The 26,245-nt window shown below is 50.5% G+C and overlaps 1 protein-coding gene across 1 annotated transcript in view; it reads right to left on the bottom strand.

The window, feature by feature from the left end:
* The window catches only part of LOC119957467 (GDNF family receptor alpha-2-like), a 167,698-nt gene that overhangs the window by 22,420 nt on the left and 119,033 nt on the right, over window positions 1–26,245 (bottom strand). The window lies entirely within an intron of this gene.

Genomic DNA, 26,245 nt, shown 5'->3' on the forward strand with positions numbered 1-26,245 from the left:
GTGACTGTGCTCTCCTGCCTGTTGGCAAACCATCCCCTCTGCCTGCCATCCCCTCTGCAGTGTGAATTACTGCAATGCAGCTTTTACAGTCAGGGCTGTGTTCACACGTCGCAGCCCTGCCTGATCGGCATTACGTAATCTCTGGAGCCTAAATGTGTCCCCCTGCCCCACATCTGCCACAGTGGCCCATGGACAACGAGAGTCTGGGGTTTCATCCTCCTCCCCCCCCCCCCTCACTCCCTGCGTCTTGTCCAAGAACAGGGGGCAGCACGGTAGCATGGTGGTTAGCATCAATGCTTCACAGCTCCAGGGTCCCGGGTTCGGTTCCCGGCTGGGTCACTGTCTGTGCGGAGTCTGCACGTCCTCCCCCTGTGTGCGTGGGTTTCCTCCGGGTGCTCCGGTTTCCTCCCACAGTCCAAAGATGTGCGGGTTAGGTGGATTGGCCAGGCTAAATTGCCCTTAGTGTCCTAAAAAAAATAAAATAATGTTAATGGGGGTTGTTGGGTTACTGGTATAGGGTGGATACGTGGGCTTGAGTAGGGTGATCATTGCTCGGCACAACATCGAGGGCCGAAGGGCCTGTTCTGTGCTGTACTGTTCTAATTCTAATTCTAACAGCGACTGCTTCCAAAGCACTGGTTGGGTTGCAGAGGTAACCTTCCTGATTAATAATCTGTCTGTCTCAGCCTTGAACATACTGAGCGACCCGGCCTCGACAGCTCTCTGCGGTGAAGAATTCCACAGATTCACTCCCATCGGAGAGAAGAGATTCCTCCTCATCTCTGTCTGAAATGGGCGACCCCCTCACTCTGCGATTCTGCCCTCTGGTCCTAGACTCTCCCACAAGCTGAAACAACCTCTCAGCATCGACTCTGTCAAACTCCCCGAGAATCCGATACGTCTCAATCAGGTCGCCTCTCATTCTTCTAAACTCCAACCAGCACAGACCCGACCTACTCAACCTCTCCTCACAGGAAAATCCCTCCACACCCAGGATCGGCCAAGTGAACCTTGGCCTCCAATGCCAGTATAGCTTTCCTTAGATCAGAACATGTAGCTTGTGTGCCTGACACTAGATTCACGAAGCAACTGTTCCACCCGGAACTCTCTTGTGGCGGGAGACTCTGTGGACGACAGGGGAAATCGCTAATGGATGCTCTTCGAGAGGTCAGAATGCCCACTGACTCATGGGTGACCCTGGCTTGTGACCAACCGAAAGCTCACTCCGGGAGGGACCGGACACGTGGAGGGACTTGGTCAGGAACCCGCATTGTGGTAGAGCTCACAATCATAGAACATAGAACAGTACAGCACAGAACAGGCCCTTCGGCCCTCAATGTTGTGCCGAGCAATGATCACCCTACTCAAACCCACGTATCCACCCTATACCCGTAACCCAACAACCCCCCCTTAACCTTACTTTTTAGGACACTACGGGCAATTTAGCACGGCCAATCCACCTAACCCGCACATCTTTGGACTGTGGGAGGAAACCGGAGCACCCGGAGGAAACCCACGCACACACGGGGAGGACGTGCAGACTCCGCACAGACAGTGACCCAGCCGGGAACCGAACCTGGGACCCTGGAGCTGTGAAGCATTTATGCTAACCACCATGCTACCGTGCTGCCCAACAATCCTCCCAACAATCCATCGATCCAACCCTTCCAGCACCACCGGCCCTGTGTGTGACTTGTCAGCCATCTCAGAACCCATCAAACCAGAGTCATCCTTGACCCCCGAGGGACTGCCGAGGAAGAAGAAGAGAAACTGGCTCACGGCAGACATTTGGGTCTGCTGGTATCCACAAATTCAAGGGCCTGTCAACTGTCTGTCGTGGAGCTGTACGGGATAAGCACTGGATTGGACACCCATGTGCATTCACCTGGTCCTGCTCATGGCTGGAAAAATACCATGCGGATCAAAGTCTTTCAGGCTAACCCACAAATGGCGTTAATTATCAGATATAAATTTGCACAGAATCAAAGTATTATCGATCCTCCTGACAATGTTATAGAACATAGAACAGTACAGCACAGAACAGGCCCTTCGGCCCTCGATGTTGTGCCGAGCAATGATCACCCTACTTAAACCCACGTAACCCGTATACCCGTAACCCAACAATCCCCCCCATTAACCTTACACTACGGGCAATTTTAGCATGGCCAATCCACCTAACCCGCACATCTTTGGACTGTGGGAGGAAACCGGAGCACCCGGAGGAAACCCACGCACACGGGGAGGACGTGCAGACTCCACACAGACAGTGACCCAGCCGGGAATTGAACCTGGGACCCTGGAGCTGTGAAGCATTGATGCTAGCCACCATGCTACCGTGCTGCCCCTGGAATGTTCTGGAACTAAAGTAATAAAACATTCTTCAAGGTGGTTACTCGACCTTAGAACAATGCAACAAATAATTTATCAGCTCAATGCATGAAACGGCTTCTCGTCAGATTGTCACTCTGGTCACTCTGTGCGCAGTGCGATTATGTGCAAATCCCTGCCCGACCCCCTCAACCCAAGAAGCTTTGGTTACAGAACTGGACCGGTGTAAGTGAATCAGTTCTGATTGAGTTAGAATTGGTCCTGTCGCATTAGCAACTTGATGCCTTGTCCGTTACGTAACACATGATCCCTGGTGGCTGCAGAATTGCCCAGGAGTCGCAAAGCTGGAGTCCTCCTCGCCAACGTTTTCATGAATCAAAATCACTCCTCCTGAAAGATTCCAAAATCTGATCCAACGTTACCAGAGCAACCGGAATACCGTGGCCAGGGCAGAGCTCTGGTTGCGGTTTGACACATTGTGACGCGGGGCGCACTTTTTCAGACAATTACTGTCCCCCCGCCCCACCGCGATCGGACCCAAAAACGGTTCACGGAGAGCAATTTAAATCTGCCGTTCTTTGACCTCGGTAATATTCCGGGCGAGTAAAGAGAACGCAAATGTACAGATCTGAAACGTGTAGAATCGTTGGAGGATTTCCCGAGGCGGAGGCACAGAGAGGTGGTCAAATTTCTTCTCTTGACAGAGTCAACAGGAGACGGAGAGTCGGCATAAATGGGTGTTTTTCCAGTTGGTGAGGATGTGCTGATTGGTGTCTCACAGGAATCAGAGCTGGGGCCTCAACTCTTTCCAATTTATAGAAATGATTTGGATGAAAGGGACTGAACGTTCGGTTGCTGAATTTGCCGACGACACAAAGATAGGAAAGTAAATTGTGAAGAGGACGTGAGGAGGCTGCAAAGGGGCATCGACAGGTTAAGTGAGGGGGCAAAAATGTGGCAAATGGAGGATAATGGGGGGAAATGTCCATTTTGGCAGGAAGACTAAAAAATAAGCTCATTGTCTAAACAGTGAGAGATTGCTGAGCTCCGAGGTAACAACAATAATAATCGCTTCTTGTCACAAGTAGGCTTCAATGAAGTTTCCGTGAAAAGCCCCGAGTCGCCACATTCCAGCGCCTGTTCGGGGAAGCCGGTACGGGAATTGAACCCGCGCTGCTGGGCTTGTTCTGCATTACACGGCAGCTGTTTAGCCCACTGTGCTAAACCAGCCCCGGGTGTAGAGGGATCTGGGTGTCATAATGCATGAATCACAAAGGGCTAATTATACAGACACAGCAAGTATTTCGCAACGCGATTAGAACGTTACCATTCATTGTGAGGGGGAATTGAGTACACAAGTTGGGAGGTTCTGCTTCAGTTGTACAGGACATTGGTGAGGCCACATCTGGAGTAATGGGCACAGTGTTGGTCTCCTTATTGACGGAAAGATGTAAATATGTTAGAAACGGTTCAGAGAAGGTTTATTAGACTAATATCAGGAGTGGGTGGGCTGTCTTATGACGAAAGACTAGACAGGTTAGGTTTGCACTCACTGGGGCGACATGGTGGCACAGTGGTTAGCCCTGCTGCCTCACGGCGCCGAGGTCCCAGGTTCGATCCCGGCTCTGGGTCACTGTCCGTGTGGAGTTTGCACATTCTCCCCGCGTTTGCGTGGGTTTCACCCCCACAACCCAAAAATGTGCAGAGTAGGTGGGATTGGCCACGTTAAATTGCCCCTTAATTGGAAAAAAATGAATTGGGTACCCGAAATTTATAAATAAAAAAGGTTTGCACTCAGTGGAGTTTAGTAAAGGCGACTTGATTGAAATATCTAAGATCCTGAGGGGTGTTGACAGGGTGGGTGTGGAGAGGATGTTTCCTCTTGTGGGAGATTCTCGAACCAGCAAGTTACTGTTTGAAAATAAGGGGTCACCCATTTCAGATGGAGATGAGGAGAATCTTTCTCTCAGAGGGTGGAGGGTCTCGGGAACTCTCTTCCTCAAAAGGGCAGGGGAAGCAGAGTCTGGGAATATTTTTAAGGCAGAGCTGGAGAAATTCTTGATTAACAAGGGGGTGAAAGGTTATCGGGGGTCGGCAGGAATGTGGGGTCAAGGTTACACTCAGATCGGCCGTGATCTTATTGAATGGTGGAGCAGGCTCGACGGGCCGAGTGGCCGCACTCCTGCTCCTGATTGGTATATCTGGGAGAAAGAGTGGAGGTGGAAACACAGTGACGACCCGACTGAACGGCGGAGCAGGCAATGAAGGGCTGAATGGCCTCTCCTGCTCCGGTTTCATGTGGGTACGTCTCTGACGCTGTCGGGAAGGAGAGAATCCAAGTCTTTCCGCCAGCAGCCACATCTCCTGACAGCCTGAGAGCATCATTGTCTCCAAGGAATCAGCCCGGCTGATGATGTCGATTCAAATTGCATTCCAAAAAATTGATGGGGTTAATCCAACTAAATAAAGCAATTGGTTGATCAATGGTACTGACAGCGATCGACTCCACAGTGCCTGGAGCACACACCAACTTTCAAACACCACTCACATATTCTGTCCCCATCATCTGTTAGCTGTGACCATGAAAGCACAACAGCGCCTATACTTCCTCAGGAAACTAAGGAAATTCGGCATGTCCACGTTAACCCTTACCAACTTTTACAGATGCACCATAGAAAGCATCCTATTGGGCTGCATCACAGCCTGGTATGGCAACTGCTCGGCCCAGGACCGCAAGGAACTTCAGAGAGTCGTGAACACAGCCCAGTCCATCACACGAAGCTGCCTCCCATCCATTGACTCCATCTACACCTCCCGCTGCCTGGGGAAAGCGGGCAGCATAATCAAAGACCCCTCCCACCCGGCTTACTCACTCTTCCAACTTCTTCCATCGGGCAGGAGATACAGAAGTCTGAGAACACGCACGAACAGACTGAAAAACAGCTTCTTCCCCACTGTCACCAGACTCCTGAATGACCCTCTTGTGGACTGAACTGATCTCTCCACCCATCTTCTCTACTGAGTAGTCCTACACTCCGTATGCTTCACGTGATGCCTGTGTCTATGTATTTACATTGTGTATTTATGTATGGCCTATGTTTTTCATGTATGGAACGATCTCTCTGGACTGTACACAGAACAATGAAGCAACGTCCCAGGAACGTCTGGTCAACATCACACTTATCAAGTGGCCACGTTTCCTCCAGCCACCCAGAGGAATTGCAGCGATGGAGTGGGATGGGTTCGGAGGAAGTTCCAGTCCATGCCGCAAATAAACCACTGGCCAGATGGGTTGAAACGATTGGCTTGGCTTTGGAGTTATTCCCTCCTTGGCCATCGATACGGCTCTCTGCTCCCCTGAATTACGTCGGCAATTCATTCGATCTTTAGTGTGAAAATACTGAAAATAGAGCTCAGCCCCGTGGGCAGCGGTCAAGAGAGAAGACCGGCTGATTACCATTTGGTGAATGATGCTTCCACCGTTTTGCAGTATTTCCTTTTGCAGAATCGACAACACATCCTGGATGGGCCGAATGGACTGCGTCCGCGGCACAGGGTCAGTGAGTGGCTCAGTTGGTGGCACTCTCTCCTCTCTGCATCACTAAACGCCAGGTTCAAGACACCAACACCCCCCACCTTTCACCCACGGGGCTTGAGCACCACAGCGCTGAGGGATCGCTATATAATGAAAAATGAATGAGAATCGCTTATTGTCACGAGTAGGCTTCAATGAAGTTACTGTGAAAAGCCCCTAGTCGCCACATTCCGGCGCCTGTTCGGGGAGGCTGGTACGGGAATCGAACCGTGCTGCTGACCTGCTTTAAAAGCCAGCGATTTAGCCCAGTGTGCTAAACCAGCCCCTCAATGCAAGTCTTCCCTTTTGTATTATCTATTCATGCTGTGCTATTTAAGATGGCTCATTATCCCGCGCACAAGGTTTGAGAGCAACAAAAATGACACTCGGCTGGACCTGTCATCACGAGTGTCAAGTGACTGAGTGCCACAACTCAATGTTTCCACCACAGAGCTCCTCGTCTCCCCCCCCCCACGAACACCGATGCATTTTTAACTGAGGAAAATGGGACCCGTTCCCATCCACTCAGACTGGAGTCGTTTTTTTCCCTCTCCTGTGCTGCACACTGGCCTCTCGGCCGATCAAAGGCACTAATTAAAGTTCACTTCTTGCCCCGCACATTCCCTGGCCAGCTCATGGCGACCCTGTGCCCTACCGCATCGCATTGCCGCCGATGGTTGGTGCGGTGCGGTTAAACCGCACGCCCACGCTTCAACGAGCGAAGGGGCGCTCAGCTCAGCTCTTGCCTTGGCCGCTCCCCGCGTCGCCGACTCGGTCAGTTTCACCTCCATTCCCCGTTCGGCGATCCGCGAGGATTTTTCGGGACACGAAGAGGCCCTTCGGCCCATCGAACTAGCAGGAAGACCAGGAAGAGACAATGGTCGGAATTCAACGGCTGTTGCGGTTCGCTTTTCACGACAGCTCACGCCCCCCCCGCCCCCCCCCCCACCCGCCCCTCCCCAGGTGGGCCTGCCGGCAGCATGGGGGCAGCCTGAATGGGAAATCCCACTGCCGACTGCCGGGAGTATAGCGACACGTCGGCACAGAATGGCGCAGTGCCGGAAGACACGCGGCTGGAGGGCCGGACAATCCAGTCCAGTTTAAAATCGGGGTAACATTCTAAAAGGTGAGCAGGAGCAGAGGGAGCTGGGCGTAACCTGTGCATAGATCACTGAAGGTGACAGGACAGGTGGAGAGAGCAGTTCATAAAGCAGATAGTATTCTTTATAATAGAGGTTGGGGCTGAGGGTACAAGAGCGAGGAGGTTACGTTGAAGTTATACAAGACATGAGTTAGACCTCAGCTGGGACATTGGGCACAGTTCTGGGAACCACGCTACAGGAAGGATGTGAACACATTGGAGAGAGTGGGGAAGAGGTTTACAAGGTTGGTTCCGGGGATACGAGGGCAGATTGGAAGAGGATGGCACTGCTACCCTTAGAGAGAAGAAGGCTGAGAGGGGATTCGATAGAGATGTTCACACTCTTGAGGGGGCTGGACAGAGTAGATCGGGAGAAACTGTTCCCACTCGCAAAAGGAGGTAAACAAGAGGGCAGAGATTTGAAGTGACTTGGTAAAGGACGAAATGGGGTGTGAGAAAATAGCCTTTTCACCCGGTGAATGGTTGGGGTGCGGAACGCAGGTGTGCAGGTTCAATCGAGGCCTTCAACAGGGCATTGTCTCTTCTGCACCGAGTACGGCAAAAAGCTCGGAGAGTGGGTGCAGACACGATGGGCTGAATGGTCACCTCCTGGGCCGCAACGGTTCTGCCATTCTGTGAATTGAGAGAAGTAAGGGATCAACTCCCTGCTACCCAAGCGGTTGTTCCAGATTTTATCCCGGAAAAGATTCTCGGCTGTCGGCAAATGTCCAGGTTCCAAAAGACGTTCCACGCTGAGAAAGGGTTTCCCTGCGTCATCTCAGTTCACTGCCGATGGATTTGGGTGTTGTCTTTCTTTGTTAAATTGTGCTGCCAGCACCAGTCTCCTTTGAACATGCGTGACCTTCATTTGCGAAACTGATGGCAGTTCATCAGCAAAACCTTTTAGCGCCTACCCTTCTCCAAGTACCTGAAATCGCCCTCATCAGGGAGAGAAGGACGACAGGGCAACACGCGACACGTTGAAGAATGCCGTTCAGGATTTGCGTGGAGCAGTTTAACAAAGTGAGGCTCTGCCTTTTGACTCTGGGTCGCAGTCTACCTGGGTCGAAACGCAAAGGTTCTGTGCGCGCGTGCGTGTGCACGTATCAAGAAGGGGAATATGAAGAGGGTTTCCCTCTGAGGTGGATGGACAAACCTCACTCGAGAAGTGGGGGGGGGGGCCTGGGGGAATCCTGTTGGTCAACTTGGAAATCAGTCATGACTTTAAATCTGTAGGGTTGTGGCGGGGGGTGGGGGAGCACTTGCCTCCGAGATAGGAAACTGTGGCTTCAGTTCCACAGTGCACCACTGCCGTGCTGTCTCCCATTAAACCCGGGCCCTCTTCCGCACCCAGGAAAGATCCTCCCGTGGCACTATTACCTCAGGTGAGCGGTGCCCTGTGTTTCACGGGCGAATCGGGCAGCAGAATGTCCAAAAAAGGTTAGGTGGGGTTAAGGCGACAGGGTGGGGGTGTGGGCTTGGGTAGGGTGCTCTTTCCAAGGGCTGGTACAGACTCGACGGGCCGAATGGCCTCCTTCTGCACTGTAAATTCTATGATTCTATACGATTCTGAGACATTCTGATGGGTTCGGGGTTGTGGCACCATCTCACGCTCAGAACAAACACCGGATGGCATTACTCCCTTCCCGATCCTCCCCCCTGTCCGGGAGACTCCCCATGACGGCTGGGGGAAAAAACTCAGTCCTCAGTCCAAGCTTCAATGGGAATCGCCTGTCCTCAGCTCCCTTTGAAGCGAGACTTGGTTTACTCTGAAAGGGAGCCTGCGTCTCCCACATTGTCGCCCTGGGGGCCAACGTTCGATCCCTCAACGACATCCCAACAACGGATGATCCGCTCATCGTCACACTGCTCCCCATGGGGGGGGGGGGGGGGGGGGGGGGGGGGGGGACGTGCCTGCCTCATTTCCCACATCATCACAGTGAGGATGGCTCTGGTGTTTGTATTCAGGAGGCGACTGTTGCAGGAGTCTGAACAGTTGAAAGTGAAGCTGTTTCACACTTGCATCAGCTCTCCCAATGCCACATTGAAGGAGCAAAACTGGTGTCGCGGAGGAACAATATAAGCGTTCTTCTAGAATCCATCGACCGGCCAGAGATGTCAAAAGTGATGGATTCTTTTAAACATGTGCATTAATTTGTGGAAAAATAGATTTTATACTCAGGCGATGCAGAGAACGCACTTCACATGTACATACTTACTGGGCAGACATCGAACACAATTCAGTAACCAAGGCAATCGCACATACGCACACGGCCCTCGCCCACCTTCCCCCCCCGTCACTGGCAAACGTGTAAAAAGGCTGAATTCTGGGTTAGCCCTGCAGCCTCACGGCGCCGGGGTCCCAGGTTCGAATCCCGGCTCTGGGTCACTGTCCGTGTGGAGTTGTTGCACATTCTCCCCGTGTCTGCGTGGGTCTCACCGTCACAACCCCAAAGATGTGCAGGGTAGGTGGATTGGCCAGGCTAAATTGCCCCTTAATTGGAAAAATGTAATTGGGTACTCTAAATTTAAAAAAAAAAGGGTTGAAGTTCAACCGCCTGCCTGGCACGAGGAGGCGGAGATCGTTTTCCACACTTCCCTCGTTTTACATTCACAGTTTGGAGATGCTGTGGACCGCACCCAGATCCCCGATTAGCCACAGTTGAAGAGTGGGTAACAGATTGAACAACCACCGCATTTTAATACAGAGGTGTCAGGCATCAACATATTATCAAACCTGGCCACTGATTTATGCTTCTGAATAACATTCCAACTCCAATTTCATTATGTTGTACTGGGTGAGATTTTTATTGGGTGTTTCAGGATCTTATTTGTTGACTGTCTAGTTTTTCACCGAAATTGTATATCAGTCATTTTTTAAATTATTATTATCTGCTTCTCTACCTCATATATTCAGCGTTTATCCCTTGCTCCAACTTGCCGGGGCAAACGGAACACTCTCTGATTACTGCGACGCGAGTCACAGATGCATATCGAGCTGTTCTGTATGATTCGATAAATACAGGCAGATGGGCCTCACGGTAGCATGGTGGTTAGCATCAATGCTTCACAGCTCCAGGGTCCCAGGTTCGATTCCCGGCTGGGTCACTGTCTGTGTGGAGTCTGTACGTCCTCCCCGTGTGCGTGTGGGTTTCCTCCGGGTGCTCCGGTTTCCTCCCACAGTCCAAAGATGTGCGGGTTAGGTGGATTGGCCATGATAAATTGCCCGTAGTGTAAGGTTAATGGGGGGGTTGTTGGGTTACGGGTATACGGGTTACGTGGGTTTAAGTGGGGTGATCATTGTTCGGCACAACATCGAGGGCCGAAGGGCCTGTTCTGTGCTGTACTGTTCTATGTTCTATGGGCTTTTTTGGTGGACATGGACTCAGTTTAGGCCGTAGATTTTATGATCCGAGGTTCAAACGGGGGTTTGAATCAACATGAGGCGAGGTGTTGTTCCTGATGTCCGGGGCCAGCCGTTGTGTTATTTGCCTGATCTTGCCTTTCAGAGGGTGCGAATGGGGAAGAGGAGGAGGCGATTGGGCTTCTCAGGCCTGCACCGCCGTACGATCCAATCATGGCTGGCCGGACTGTGGCCTGAGCCCCTGCCTGCCTCCGACCCCCCCCCCCCCCCCACACACGCCCCCCCCCCCCCCCCACACACTCTCCCCCCCACACACGCCCCCCCCACACACTCTCCCCCCCACACTCTCCCCCCGCACACTCTCCCCCCCACACACTCTCCCCCCCACACACGCCCCCCCCACCCCCCCCACCCCACCCCACCACCACCGCGACTCCTTTTTAGATCACATATCTGTCCACCTCAGCCCTTTGATACATTCAATGGACCAGCATCCACTACTCTTCCTGCAAGAGAATTATAAAGGGTAACGGTGCTCTGAGCGGGGCACAGGCCCGACCCGCTCAATCCTTCCCTCCGCAAGGTGAACCACCTTCGTCCCGGGAATCAGCCAAGTGGACGCTCTCCGAAACCCCCGCGCAGAAGTCCCGATCGCGGGCCAGGCCACCGCGCCCCCCCCCCCCCCCCCCCCCCCCCCGCCCCCCGCCCCCCCCCGAGGACTCTGCAGGCCGCCCGTGGAGCCAGGTCCCTCCGGTAAGGACCTGTTGTGATTTACGCCGGCGGGACCTGCCGAAAACTGGCGGCCACTCAGCCTATCGTGGACGAGAGAATCGGCGGGGGGGGGGGGGGGGGGGGGGGGGGGTCGGAGAATCCTGCCCCTGGCCCTCAGGGAAGTCTCACAGGTTAAGGGGGGGGTTGTTGGGTTACGGGTATAGGGTGGATACGTGGGTTTGAGTAGGGTGACCATTGCTCGGCACAACATCGAGGGCCGAAGGGCCTGTTCTGTGCTGTACTGTTCTATGTCCTATGTTATTGGTATTCTAGCAGAAACAAAAACTGCTTTAATACACACTGACCAAATAAACCCAGAATGCATCTCATTACCTTCATTGACAGATTCCCAGAAGCATAGAACATACAGTGCAGCAGGAGGCCATTCGGCCCCATTGGGTCAGCACCGACCCACTTAAACCCCCAATTCCACACTATCCCCGTAACCCAATAATCCCTCCTAACCTTTTTTGGTCACTAAGGGGCAATTTATCACTATGAATCCATCACTATGAATCCATCGTCAGTGTTTACACTGGAGAAAGACAATGTTGTCGAGGAGAACATTCAGGTTCAGTCGACCAGGCTAGATGGAATTGAGGTTCAAAAGGAGGAGGTGTTAGCAATTTTGGAAAATGTCAAAATAGATAAGTCCCCTGGGCCAGATGGGATTTATCCTAGGATTCTCTGGGAAGCCAGGGAGGAGATTGCAGAGCCTTTGTCCTTGATCTTTATGTCGTCTTTGTCGACAGGAATAGTGCCGGAAGACTGGAGGATAGCAAATGTTGTCCCCTTGTTCAAGAAGGGGAGTAGAGACAACCCTGGTAATTATGGACCTGTGAGCCTTACTTCGGTTGTGGGTAAAATGTTGGAAAAGGTTATAAGAGATAGGGTTTATAATCATCTTGAAAAGAACAAGTTGATTAGCGATAGTCAACACGGGTTTGTGAAGGGTAGGTCATGCCTCACAAACCTTATAGAATTTTTTGAGAAGGTGACCAAACAGGTGGATCAGGGTAAAGCTGTTGATGTAGTGTATATGGATTTCAGTAAGGCGTTTGATAAGGTTCCCCACGGTAGGCTAGTGCAGAAAATAAGGAAGTATGGGATTGAAGGTGATTTAGCGGTTTGGATCAGTAATTGGCTAGCTGAAAGAAGACAGAGGGTGGTGGTTGATGGCAAATGTTCATCCTGGAGTTCAGTTACTAGTGGTGTACCGCAAGGATCTGTTTTGGGGCCACTGCTGTTTGTCATTTTTATAAATGACCTGGAAGAGGGTGTAGAAGGATGGGTTAGTAAATTTGCAGATGACACGAAGGTCGGTGGAGTTGTGGATAGTGCTGAAGGATGTTATAGGATACAGAGGGACATAGATAAGCTGCAGAGCTGGGCTGAGAGGTGGCAGATGGAGTTTAATGCGGAAAAGTGTGAGGTGGTTCATTTTGGAAGGAGTAACAGGAATACAGAGTACTGGGCTAATGGCAAGATTCTTGGTAGTGTAGATGAACAGAGAGATCTCGGCATCCAGGTACATAAATCCCTGAAAGTTGCCACCCAGGTTAATAGGGCTGTTAAGAAGGCATATGGTGTGCTAGCCTTTATCAGCAGGGGGATTGAGTTTCGGAGCCACAAGGTCATGCTGCAGCTGTACATAACTCTGGTGCGGCCGCACCTGGAGTACTGCGTGCAGTTCTGGTCACCACATTATAGGAAGGATGTGGAAGCTTTGGAAAGGGTTTAGAGGAGATTTACTAGGATGTTGCCTGGTATGGAGGGAAGGTCTTACGAGGAAAGGCTCAGGGAATTGAGGTTGTTTTCGTTAGAGAGGAGAAGGCTGAGAGGTGACTTAATAGAAACATATAAGATAGTCAGAGGGTTAGATAGGGTGGACAGTGAGAGTCTTTTTCCTCGGATGGTGATGACCAACACGAGGGGACATAGCTTTAAATTGAGGGGTGAGAGATATAGGACAGATATCAGAGGCAGTTTCTTTACTCAGAGAGTAGTAGGGGTGTGGAACGCCCTGCCTGCAACAGTAGTAGACTCGCCAACTTTAAGGGCATTTAAGTGGTCACTGGATAGACATATGGATGAAAATGGAATAGTGTAGGTCAGATAGGCTTCAGATGGTTTCACAGGTCGGCGCAACATCGAGGGCCGAAGGGCCCGTACTGCGCTGTAGTGTTCTATGTTCTATGTTCTAACCCGCATGTCTTTGGACTTGTGGGAGTAAACCGGAGCACCCGGAGGAAACCCACGCAGACACAGGGAGGACGTGCAGACTCCGCACAGACAGTGACCCAGCCGGGAATCGAACCTGGGACCCTGGCGCTGTGAAGCCACAGTGCGAATCACTTGTGCTACCGTGCTGCCCAAATTAGGTAGGCGGGCAGAGGGTGGATGCCGAGAAAGGGGAGGGTGCGGGCTGTGCTAACTGGGGATAGTTTAACCTGAGGGTCAGCACACCTGAGGCGAGGAGCAAGGTTGAGAAGGTGGGGCTTTGATGAATAACCCCAGCTGGTGCGGGGAATTGAACGCGCGCCGCATCACGAACCAGCCGTCCGGCCGACTGAACTAAACCGATCCCCCCTCCAACAAGCACTCCTGCCGAAACCGACACAAAGATCCATATCTTTCCAAAATGTAGATGAGAATTCTTTTTGGCACGTTCACAGTCGCCGCACTTCAGAAGGGGCGTAATTCTCCTGTTAAGTGCTTTGAGATCTCTTGATACACACAACGTTGACACATTGATCTTGCAGATTTCGCACTGATGCATAATCAGACACTAATATTGCATTTTTAAAATAGGAAATGATCGTCTGAATTATTGCATTAAAACAATAATTAAGAATGAGCCAATCCGCATCATTCCTTGTGCAATTACATTTTGCAGTATTTACATTCAGATGGGTTTCTCGCGGTCACGATTAATCAGTTGCCATTGAGGAGATTAAGGTAATTGCATAAAAACATTTCAAAGCTTTGCACTAGCTTCTGCCCGAGCAGGAAAAATGTCTGAGTGGCCCCAGCAACTGTCTCCGTAACAGGACAGGTGGGTCTAGGTCGGGGTGCTCTTTCGGAGGGTCGAGGCAGTCTCGATGGGCCGAATGGCCCCCTCCCCCCATTGGCTGACCGTGGATGGACGGTGAGCGGGAGTATAGCGGACGAGCCAGTCCCGCTTTGTCCTGACACTGGGTTGGATGGCCTGCAAACCCATCCCTTTGTGTCAGTTCCATCCGTCAGCTGAACAAATCTCACAAAGACAGTGACATTTCTGGTATTCCCAGGCAAGGAGTACGCCCGGCAAAGATTTCCCACAGAACCAAGTGCTGGAAACAAGGGGGGGGGAAAGAAAACAGCAACAGACTGAGTCTCTCAGCTCATTACCACAATCTGGCATTTGCAGTTTTAATTTTCTCAGCTGCCTCGTGAAGCTGTAATCACACTGTGCATTTATTCGAATGATCTATTTCTATTGCATTCCCTTTCCACGCTGTTAACCGTTTCACTCATTCATCCGTCCACGTCTCACTGAGGAACGGGAATCTCCCCTCCCGCTGCCCAATAAAACATTCCCTCGGTTCAATCTCCTGCAACTTGCCCCCGTTTATCTTTCAAAAGGCGCGGTGTGACTCAGCTGGGAGATGGGCCCCTCATTTCCACTTACCACTGCCTGGCCTTACCCCCACCTTTCCCACCGCCCCCCCCCCCCCCCTCACCCGCCGAATGCTTCACTTGCACAGCACCCCCTCAGCTCTTCTTTCACGGGTTACGGATATCGCTGGCCACACCAGCATTTATTGCCCACCCCCTAATTGCCCCTTGAGAAGGTGGCGGGTGAGCCGCTTCCTTGAACCGCCGCTGTCCATGTGGTGTAGGTACACCCACAGCGCTGTTAGGGAGGGAGCTCCGGGGTTTTGACCCAGCGACAGTGAAGGAGCGGCCGATATATTTCCCAGTCATGTTTCTGGGGGATTCTACATTCTCGTCTCCTGACGTGACGCTACCCTTCCCTATCAATATCCTCCTGTATTCGAAGGCTATCCTCCTCAATATTTACCACCTCACCAATTTCCGTATCATCCACAAACTTACCGGGCCACTCTCTGAGATTCATAACTAAATTCCTGATGGGATAAAGGCCTCCTTCTGCACTGTAGGTTTTCTAGTCGCGGTAATTTCTACTGTCGTCTATACGTCCTGCTGACCGTCGATTCAACATCCCGCCTCTCCAAATGCACATTAATTCTGTCTCTCAGAATTGCTTCCAATAGTTTCCCCATCACTGAGGTCAGACTGACTGGCCTGTAGTTTCCTGATTGATCCCTTCTTCCCTTCTTGAATAATGGTGCCCCGTTGACTATCCTCTGGCACCTCTCCTGTGGCCAGAGAGGAATTATTGCCAGCACCCCTGCTATTTCCTCCCCTGCCTCATTCAGCAGCCTGGGATACATTTCATCTGGCCCTGGATATATATCTAGTTTTAAGGCTGCCAGACCACTCAGAATCTCCTCTCTGTCTGTATTAATCTCTTTAATGTTATGACAGTCCTTCACCCTGATTTCTATACCCACACGCTCCCTCTCACAAGTGAACACTGTCATTTAGCTACCTACACCCTCCGGTTCCACACACAAATTACCCTTGTGGTCCTTAATGGCCCCTAATTAATTCCCTAGTTAGCCTTTCACCCTTAATGTACTTGTAAAACAATTTAGGATTTTCTTTTATTTTACCTGCGAGCAACCTTTCATGTCCCCTTTTTTAAGTTCCCTCTTGCACATTCTGTCCGCCTCCAGGGCTTCTGTTGTTTTGAGCCCTCAATATCTGCCATAAGCCTTCCTTTTTCTCCTGATCCAATGCTGTCTATCCCTCGATATCCAGGGTTGACTGGATTTGTTGGTCCCACCCTTTTTCCTGATTGGAACATGTTGGCCCTGCACTCTTCCTATTTCCTTCCTGAATGCGTCCCACTGTTCTGTCACAGATTTACCTAAAAGTGTCTGCTCCCAGTCCACTCTGGCCAAATCATATCTGATCTTATTAAAATCGACCTACCCCCAGATTAGAACTTTGATCTGAGGCCCATCGTTGTCCTTTTCCAGAACAATTTTGGATCTAACTGAGTTATGATCACTGTCTGCAAAATGCTCCCCAAATGATACTTCAACCATTTGCCCAACTTCGTGACCTAAAATTAAGTCCAGGACCACTCCCTCTCTTTTAGAACCACCTATGTACTGGCTTTAAAAGTTCTCCTGGATGCATTTTAAGAATTCTGCTCCCTCTAAACCTTTCACACTATGGCTACCCCAGTTAATATTGGGGAAGTTGAAATCCCCCGATTACCCGATTACTTTTACACTTCTCTGAAATTTGCATCCATATCTGCTCTTCTATTTCTCTCGGACTGTTAGGGAGCCTATAGAGCACTCCCAGCAATGTGATTGCTCCCTTTTAGTTTTGAAGTTATACTCAAATGTCTTCAGTTGAAGACCATCCTAAGATGTCATCCCTCCTTACTGCTGTAATTGATACCCTGACCAAAATTGCGATACCCCCTCCTCTTTTACCTCCTTCCCTATCACGCCTGACGATCATGATTCCTGGAATATTGAGCTGCCAATCCTTCCCCTCGCTCAACCATGTCTCAGCGACAGCAATGACATCATACCCCCATGTTTTAATTTGTGCCCTCAACTCATCTGCCTCGTTTGTCAGACTCCTCTCATTAAAATAGATACCATCCAATCTAGCCAAACACCCGTGTGACTTAACTGGTCTAGACATTCAATGTCTTCCTGACTCACTTGATGTCTGTACTAATTTTGGCTTCCCCCGCACCCCCTGCCAAGTTAGTTTAAACCCTCGCCAACAATACCAGCAAACCTCCCTGCAAGGTCACTGGTCCCATTTCGGTTCGTGGGCAACCCATTTGTCATCTACAGGTTCCACCATTCCCAAAATTGGTCTCACTGCCCCAGAAATCAAAAGCCCTCCCTCCTGCACCTCTCTCCAACCACAGCTGTTCAGTGACATCCCTGACCCTGGCACCAGGGAGGCAACTCATCATCCTGGAGTCTCTTTTGAGGCCGCAGAAACAACTGTCTGTTCCCCTTACCATTTAATCCCCGACCACTATCGCCCTGGCATTCTTCCTCCTCCCCTCTTGTGCAGCAGACCCACCCATGGTGCCATGAGGTTGGTTGTCACTGCTTTCCCCGACACAGTTATCTCCCCCAACAGTGTCCAAAATGGTCTATCTGTTAGAAAGGGGGGTGGCCACTGGTGACTCCTGCACTGCCTGCCTACCTCTACTCTGCGTGGTAGTCACCCCATACCCATTCTGCCTGTTCAATCCTCACCGGCGGTGTGACCACCTCACTGAACGTGCCATCCCCGATCTGCTCAGCATGGCGGATGCTCGACAGCGAATCCCCCCCCCCCCTCAGGCTCCAGCTCCCAAATTTATTTAGCCAGTAGCTGCAGTTGGACACATTACGCGGACAGGTGGTCACCAGGGACAACTGAAGCTTCCGCGATTTACCACGTAGCGCAGGAGGAGCATATCACGGGTAGGAGCTCTCCAGCCGTGGCTGACCCTTCAGCCCCTCACTGTTTGTATAAGAATGCTATTAACTTACCTCCCTGACGAGGACTTTATTTCCCTAACCCTGCTCTGTTTACTGGTAGCACTTTATTGCAACGACCCTGACTTTCACTCGTCAGTCTTGTTTCTTGTTCCAAATAACAAAAGCTTTTTTAAAAAAAAAATCACGACTGCTTCTCTTTGAAGTGTCCGGGAGCCTTTTGCGGAGTGAGTCTGATGAGGTGATCCATGTCGGGTTACCTCCTCATTCAGATTCCTCCTTTTAACTCGCCCTCTTCAAACTGCAAGTTGCATCACCCACTGTCTGCGTGAGCTCGGAACAATATGTTAAAAACTTAGACAAAGAGCCCTGGGTTTAAAAAAAAAAATCCCTGAAGTTAATGGAATCCCTGGTCACAACAGAGTCTGTCAGCCTCCCCCGATGAGAGATTACCGGCAGTGCCTTTTAGACTTTTTATTTTTAACAGTGCAGGCGTCTGAGTGGTAAAACGCATTTAAGTCATTACATCTTGAAAATAGCTGTCTGCGGCTTTCAGCCGTGATGGGAAACTGATGGTTTTTACCGCAGAAACTTTATGACTATTGATGGGGGGTGCAGCACGACGTTTGATGGCCGTCTAATAACCATCTCTCTCGCTCTCTGCAATACGCGGAAAAGCAGAGATGCGTCAAAGTGATTGTACCATCAGCCTCCACCCTAATACCCATCCTCCACACAAGGCCGGAACTGGGACACAGTGCAGAAGGAGGCCATTCGGCCCTTAGAGTCTGCACCGACCCACTTAAGCCCCCACTTCCACCCTATCCCCGTAACCCACTAACCCCACCCAACCATTTTTGGTCACTAAGGGCAATTTATCACGGCCAATCCACCTAACCCGCACATCTTTGGACTGTGGGAGGAAACCGGAGCACCCGGAGGAAATCCACGCAGCCACGGGGAGGACGTGCAGACTCCGCACAGACAGTGACCCAGCCGGGAATCGAACCTGGGACCCTGGAGCTGCGAAGCCACAGTGCTAACCACGTGTGCTACCGTGCCGCCCAAATTAACTCCCCATTAACTCCTTCACCCGCCTGCGCCTGGAGCCACCCGTTCGCCGGCGAGTGCACGAGGTGTCCACACGGGCCGTCCTTGGCCTGGCTATGCAACGCGGACAGCAACGTGTTCAACCAGGCCACTGCCGGAGGATAGGCGCGGCAGTCAGATAACCTGTAGCAGCGACGTCAATTGAGGTGTGAGGGATACTGGGGAGAACTGCCCTGCTTCTGTTTAAAATAATGCCCAGAGGATCTTTCACATCCACCGCAACATGGATTACTGGCACCATTAATATTTGCTTGTGAGCTCAACTACAGTTATCCAAGGCACCCAGGGAATCCTGGCTGTAAACTAAGATACACCAAAATTCTCCGAAACAACCCCTGGGAGCATAGCTCGCAACTAATGTCAGCTCAGCACGGGCTCAGTAAGTCCCCCCAACCTCCCCCTCCCCCCACCCCCAAGCCCCCATCTGTCCCAAGGTCCGTGAAGACTCCGTTTCGCGCACCCCATTTCCAGCAGCAAGAATCCACAGCGGGGATCCCACGTTAATCCAACTTTGAAGGTCGGCCCACCTCGGGAGAATCATTTCCGCTACCTCTGGATCGTTGTTGAGAAAGTTACCGCCCGTCACCCCACGGCGCGGCTGGTGTAACGGCTCCGCTGTCACGGCCCGTCCATTACCCGGGCTGGGGGGGGGGGATCTAGCCAATCGGTGTCAAACTCAGTCCCCTCCCAGTGGCAGGGTGAGGAGAGGCTGACGAGTTGGGAAGGACAGTTCTCCTGTCAAAGCCCCGTACCGCTGGCAGATTGGTTTGAGGCGCAGTCGAGGTTCAGACGCCTTGGACATTCTGCACCATGCAAAATCGTGCATGGGCTGGTGGCACATGGAGTGGCCAGGTCCCACTCGGTCTGTCGCTCGACGTCAATGCCTAATTGCCCAATCCAAATTGTAATAGCGTGGTCCCTTTTAACCTTCTTTTGCTCACCTTCTGTGCCCGCTTGTTCATGCACGCCCGTCAGGTAAAAACGATCGGTGTTACTCTCCCAACACTCTGGACATCATTCTTTAATCTCCACCGCAATTAATGCAGTTCCAATTGGTCGCCCAGTGATGGTGCTACCCTCCTGTGCCCACCTTTCCCACTGCTCCAACGTCCTGTCCAACCCAGGCACCCGACCGTGGAGAGTTATCGCAGAATGCAGAAATAAATACAGGGTTACACGATTAAAATAGTGATCCACCCACGACGCAGGGATTAAAAATCAAAAGCAGGGATCATCTGTTGGACTAAGGCTTAGAAGTTGACAAAAATGCCTGCACACAATTGTGCATTGAGGGACAACAGCATCCTGTGGCACAGGATACGGTGCATCCCCTAACTCGAGACAGCTCCTGAAAAAAACAGAAATTGTCCTCCACTTTACCTCAACAAGCCATTGATAAATTGTAAAGTACTACAATATAACGGTAGATAACTTCAAGGATGACCCTCCCTCAATAACCTGCCAACTGAATTCTGAAAACGAAACCTCTCAGTGTCTTGTTTGTGAAAGGTATTGATTAAAATGATGGATGTTGTCCAGAATAAGTGCTCAACATGCATCTTGCCTGTTCAATTATTTTATGGTACAAATATTGGAACCACACAGTAGGAGTTTTAGATTCATTGGATTCACTCCAGCATCGTTCAGGGTACAACATAGTGATGGCCATTCTTCCCTTAATTTGGATCGAGGTGTCTTGCTATACTTGGTAATGAGATAAATACGACTTTAAATATTTATGGATATCTTAAATATAAGAACATAAGAACATAAGAACTAGGAGCAGGAGTAGGCCATCTGGCCCCTCGAGCCTGCTCCGCCATTCAATTAGATCATGGCTGATCTTTTATGGACTCAGCTCCACTCTCCGGCCCGAACACCATAACCCTTAATCCCTTTATTCTTCAAAAAACTATCTATCTTTACCTTAAAAACATGTAATGAAGGAGCCTCAACTGCTTCACTGGGCAAGGAATTCCATAGATTCACAACCCTTTGGGTGAAGAAGTTCCTCCTAAACTCAGTCCTAAATCTACTTCCCCTTATTTTGAGGCTATGTCCCCTAGTTCTGCTGTCACCCGCCAGTGGAAAAAACCTGCCCGCATCTATCCTATCTATTCCCTTCATAATTTTAAATGTTTCTATAAGATCCCCCCTCATCCTTCTAAATTCCAACGAGTACAGTCCCAGTCTACTCAACCTCTCCTCATAATCCAACCCCTTCAGCTCTGGGATTAACCTAGTGAATCTCCTCTGCACACCCTCCAGCGCCAGTACGTACTTTCTCAAGTACAGAGACCAAAACTGAACACAATACTCCAGGTGTGGCCGCACTAACACCTTATACAATTGCAACATAACCTCCCTAGTCTTAAACTCCATCCCTCTAGCAATGAAGGACAAAATTCCATTTGCCTTCTTAATCACCTGTTGCACTTGTAAACCAACCTTCTGTGACTCATGCACTAGCACACCCAAGTCTCTCTGAACAGCGGCATGCTTTAATATTTTATTGTTCAAATAATAATCCCGTTTGCTGTTATTCCTACCAAAATGGATAACCTCACATTTGTCAACATTGTATTCCATCTGCCAGACCCGAGCCCATTCACTTAACCTATCCAAATCCCTCTGCAGACTTCCAGTATCCTCTGCACTTTTCGCTTTACCACTCATCTTAGTGTCATCTGCAAACTTGGACACATTGCCCTTGGTCCCCAACTCCAAATCATCTATGTAAATTGTGAACAATTGTGGGCCCAACACGGATCCCTGAGGGACACCACTAGCTACTGATTGCCAACCAGAGAAACACCCATTTATCCCAACTCTTTGCTTTCTATTAATTAACCAATCCTCTATCCATGCTACTACTTTACCCTTAATGCCATGCATCTTTATCTTATGCAGCAACCTTTTGTGTGGCACCTTGTCAAAGGCTTTCTGGAAATCCAGATATACCACATCCATCGGCTCCCCGTTATCTACTGCACTGGTAATGTCCTCAAAAAATTCCACTAAATTAGTTAGGCATGACCTGCCTTTTACGAACCCATGCTGCGTCTGCCCAATGGGACAATTTCTATCCAGATGCCTCGCAATTTCTTCCTTCATGATAGATTCCAGCATCTTCCCTATTACCGAAGTTAAGCTCACTGGCCTATAATTTCCTGCTTTCTGCCTACCTCCTTTTTTAAACAGTGGCATCACGCTTGCTAATTTCCAATCCACCGGGACCACCCCAGAGTCTAGTGAATTTCGGTAAATTATCACTAGTGCATCTGCAATTTCCCTAGCCATCTCTTTTAGCACTCTGGGATGCATTCCATCAGGGCCAGGAGACTTGTCTACCTTTAGCCCCATTAGCTTGCCCATCACTACCTCCTTAGTGATAACAATCCTCTCAAGGTCCTCACCTGTCATAGCCTCATTTCTATCAGTCGCTGGCATGTTATTTGTGTCTTCCACTGTGAAGACCGACCCAAAAAACCTGTTCAGTTCCTCAGCCATTTCCTCATTTCCCATTATTAAAACTCCCTTCTCACCCTCTAAAGGACCAATATTTACCTTAGCCACTCTTTTTTGTCTTATATATTTGTAAAAACTTTTACTGTCTGTTTTTATATTCTGAGCAAGTTTACTCTCATACTCTATCTTACTCTTCTTTATAGCTTTTTAGTAGCTTTCTGTTGCCCCCTAAAGATTTCCCAGTCCTCTAATCTCCCAGCAATCTTTGCCGCTTTATATGCTTTTTCCTTCAATTTGATACTCTCCCTTATTTCCTTAGATATCCACGGTCGATTTTCCCTCTTTCTTCCGTCCTTCCTTTTTGTTGGTATAAACCTTTGCTGAGCACTGTGAAAAATCGCTTGGAAGGTTCTCCACTGTTCCTCAACTGTTCCACCATAAAGTCTTAGCTCCCAGTCTACCTTAGCTAGTTCTTCTCTCATCCCCTTGTAATCTCCTTTGTTTAAACACAAAACACTAGTATTTGATTTTACTTTCTCACCCTCCATCTGTATTTTAAATTCCACCATATTGTGATCGCTCCTTCCGAGAGGATCCCTAACTATGAGATCATGAATCAATCCTGTCTCATTACACAGGACAAGATCTAGGACCGCTACTCTTCCTCTTATCTCCATGTCTCTCCATGAACTTCGACAGGCGAAGATAGTTCAGGTGTGAGGTCATCTCATTCTCTTTGCGAGCAGATCAACCTGTCAAGAGCTGAACTTTGACAACCACCAGCTTTCCAACAAAGACACACACTCACGCTGCTGAATCCAATTTCAGTGTTAAGCCAGACTGCCTCTTTTCCCCGATGCAGCTCAATGGTCACGCCAAAATTCCAGTCATTCCCACCGTCCCCCTTCAATCACACGGGGGGGGTGGGGGGGAGGTCACAAAAAGACCAATCAGTCTCGCGTATCTTTTTTGTGTGAAGCTCTGATACGTCTCGTCACCTCTCCGGGTTCGCCCACAGCAAAGGTTCTTTCTGAACCCTTCCAGATCTCCTCGATGCAGAAAGCCTTGCCCACTATTTCCAATGACTTACATTTCCAATGCACCCCTATGCTTCAGTTGCTTGCCCTTGAGCTGTGCCTTGCCAGCAGGGAGGTGGAGTGCACCATATCCAAGGTGCCTTCCGCCCGCAGGTGGGAATAAGGGCGCTCGGTGTCTACTGTGTGGCACCATTTACGTTGGGTTGCTCAGGGCTCCTGCTTTAATCACACGACTGCACTGGTTAATCTGGCCACCTGCCTGTTTATTTTGAAGGGTGTCTTTGGAGCGGTACTTGGCGTTACTGATTCCTGGAAGGTCTGGGCCACACTTTCATTGGGACGAATACAGGAGGATCTGAAAGTACGACAAGAAAGGGCGGGATGGAGTGGGAACTGAGAATAGGGAGACATTTCCACAAGGCATTTGATGAAGCGTCACCTCAAAGGTCATAAAAGCTCATTGTGTAGATTGGCAGAATAATAATAATCACTTATTGTCACGAGTAGGCTTCAACTGAAGTAACTGTGAAAAGCCCCTAGTCGCCACATTCCGGCACCTGTTCGGGGAGGCCGGTACGGGAATTGAACCCGCGCTCCTGGACTGGGTCTGCTTTACAAGCCAGCTGTTTAGCCCACTGTGCTAAACCAGCCCCTATTAGTGAAGATGTTCAAACACATCAAAAGCCACCAAGCATAAGGTTTGCTTTAAAAAATGTCATCCTCATAACGAGATAATTGAGACAAGAACCGGACTAACAGATTCAACGAAGATTGGTCAATGAAAAGAAACCTAACTAGAGTGATGGTATTCTTGGTGACCAGTCACGTTAAGAATGTCAGACTGGGTTTCCAAAGATCTGGGCCAGGATTCTCCCCTGCGGGGCGGGGGGTCCCGGCGTGATGGAGTGGCGTGAACCACTCCGGCGTCGGGCCGCCCCAAAGGTGCGGAGACGCACCTTTAGGGGCCAAGCCCTCACATTGAGGGGCTAGGCACGGCCCAGAGTTGTTCCCGCTCCTCCGGCTGCATGAACGGCCTTTGGCGCCACGCCAGCCGGGGCCGAAAGGACTTCGCCGGCCGGCGTAAGTCCGCGTATGTGCCGGAGCGTCAGCGGCTGCTGACATCATCCCGGCGCATGCGCAGGGGAGGGGGTCTCTCCCGCCTCCGCCATGGTGAAGACCATGACGAAGGCGGAAGAAAAAGAGTGCCCCCATGGCACAGGCCCTGATCGCGGGCCACCCCACCGTGGGGGCACTCCCCGGGGTCAGATGACCCCGCGCGCCCCCCCCAGGACCCCGGTGCCCGCCCGCGCCGCCAATCCCGCCGGTCAGGTAGGTGTTTTGTTTCCTGCCGGCGGGAGAGGCTTGACAGCGGCGGGACTTCGGCCCATCGCGGGCCGGAGAATCGCCGAGGGGGGGGGGCCCGCCGACCGCCGCGATTCTCGTCCCCGCCGAATCTCTGGTGGCAGAGAATTCGGGACACAGCAGGGGCGGGATTGACGCCGGCCCCGGGCGATTCTCCGACCCGGTAGGGGGGGTCGGAGAATCCAGCCCCAATTTTGTCTAAGGAGCAGCCAGACAGTGGAAGTCAAGCTTTTCCGCTCTTTCATTCTTTGCACCGCATGGAATTGTGGACAAATCTCACCAGACAGAGGATTGACGAACAAACAGGAAACAGAGAGTCGGCATAAATGGGTGTTTTTCTGGTTGGCAGGATGTGCTGATTGGTGTGTGATAGGAATCAGAGCTGGGGCCTCAACTCTTTATAGAAATGATTTGGATGAAGGGACTGAACGTACGGTTGCTGAATTTGCTGACGACACAAAGATAGGAAAGTAAATTATGAAGAGGACGTAAGGAGGCTGCAAAGGGACATCGACGGGTTAAGTGAGTTGGCACAAATGTGGCAAATGGAGGATAATGGGGGAAAATGCCAACTTGGCAGGAAGAATAAAAAAGCTCATTATCTAAACAGTGAGAGATTGCTGAGAGTGAGAGGTGCAGAGGGATCTGGGTGTCACAGTGCATGAATCACAATAGGAAAATTATACAGGCACAGCAAGTAATCAGGAAAATTCATAGAATGATATTGTTTACTATGAGGGGGGAATTGATTATAAAAGTTGGGAGGTTCTGCTTCAGTTGTACAGGACATTGGTGAGGCCACATCTGGAGTAATGTGCACAGTGTTGGACTCCTTATTGAAGGAAAGATGTAAATGAGTTGGAAGCAGTTCAGAGAAGGTTTACCGGACTAATACCAGGAATGGGTGGGAGTCTTTTGAGGGAAGACTGGACAGGTTGGGTTTGGACTTACTAGAGTTTAGTAGAGTAAAAGATGACTTGATTGAAACATCTGAGATCCTGAGGGGTGTTGACTGGGTGGATGTGGAGAGGATGTTTCCTCTTGTGGGAGAATCCAGAACTCGGGGTCACTGATCAAAAATAAGGGGTGGCCCATTTCAGACGGAGATGAGGAGAATCTTTTTCTCAGAGGGTGGAGGGTCTTGGGAACTCTCTTCCTCAAAGGGCAGTGGAAGCAGAGCCTGGGAATATTTTTAAGGCAGAGCTGGAGAGATTCTTGATTAACAAGGAGGTGAAAGGTTATCAGGGGGTCGGCAGGAATGTAGGGTTGAGGTTACAATCAGATCAGCCCTGAACATATTGAATGGCGGATCAGACTCGAGGGGCTGAGTGGCCTGACTCCTGTTCTGAATTGGTATGTTTGTAATTGGGTTGAAACCTTTGAACCCTGACCGGTGAGAAGAGAGATGGTGTACGAATGCTTCCCTTCCTCATGCCAGCACACAACATGGTGTTTCCTCCAGTATTCCAGTGAGCGCGCTGGAACCAGCGCGAGGAG

The sequence above is a fragment of the Scyliorhinus canicula genome, chromosome 26, assembly GCF_902713615.1.
Source record: "Scyliorhinus canicula chromosome 26, sScyCan1.1, whole genome shotgun sequence".
NCBI lineage: Eukaryota > Metazoa > Chordata > Chondrichthyes > Carcharhiniformes > Scyliorhinidae > Scyliorhinus > Scyliorhinus canicula.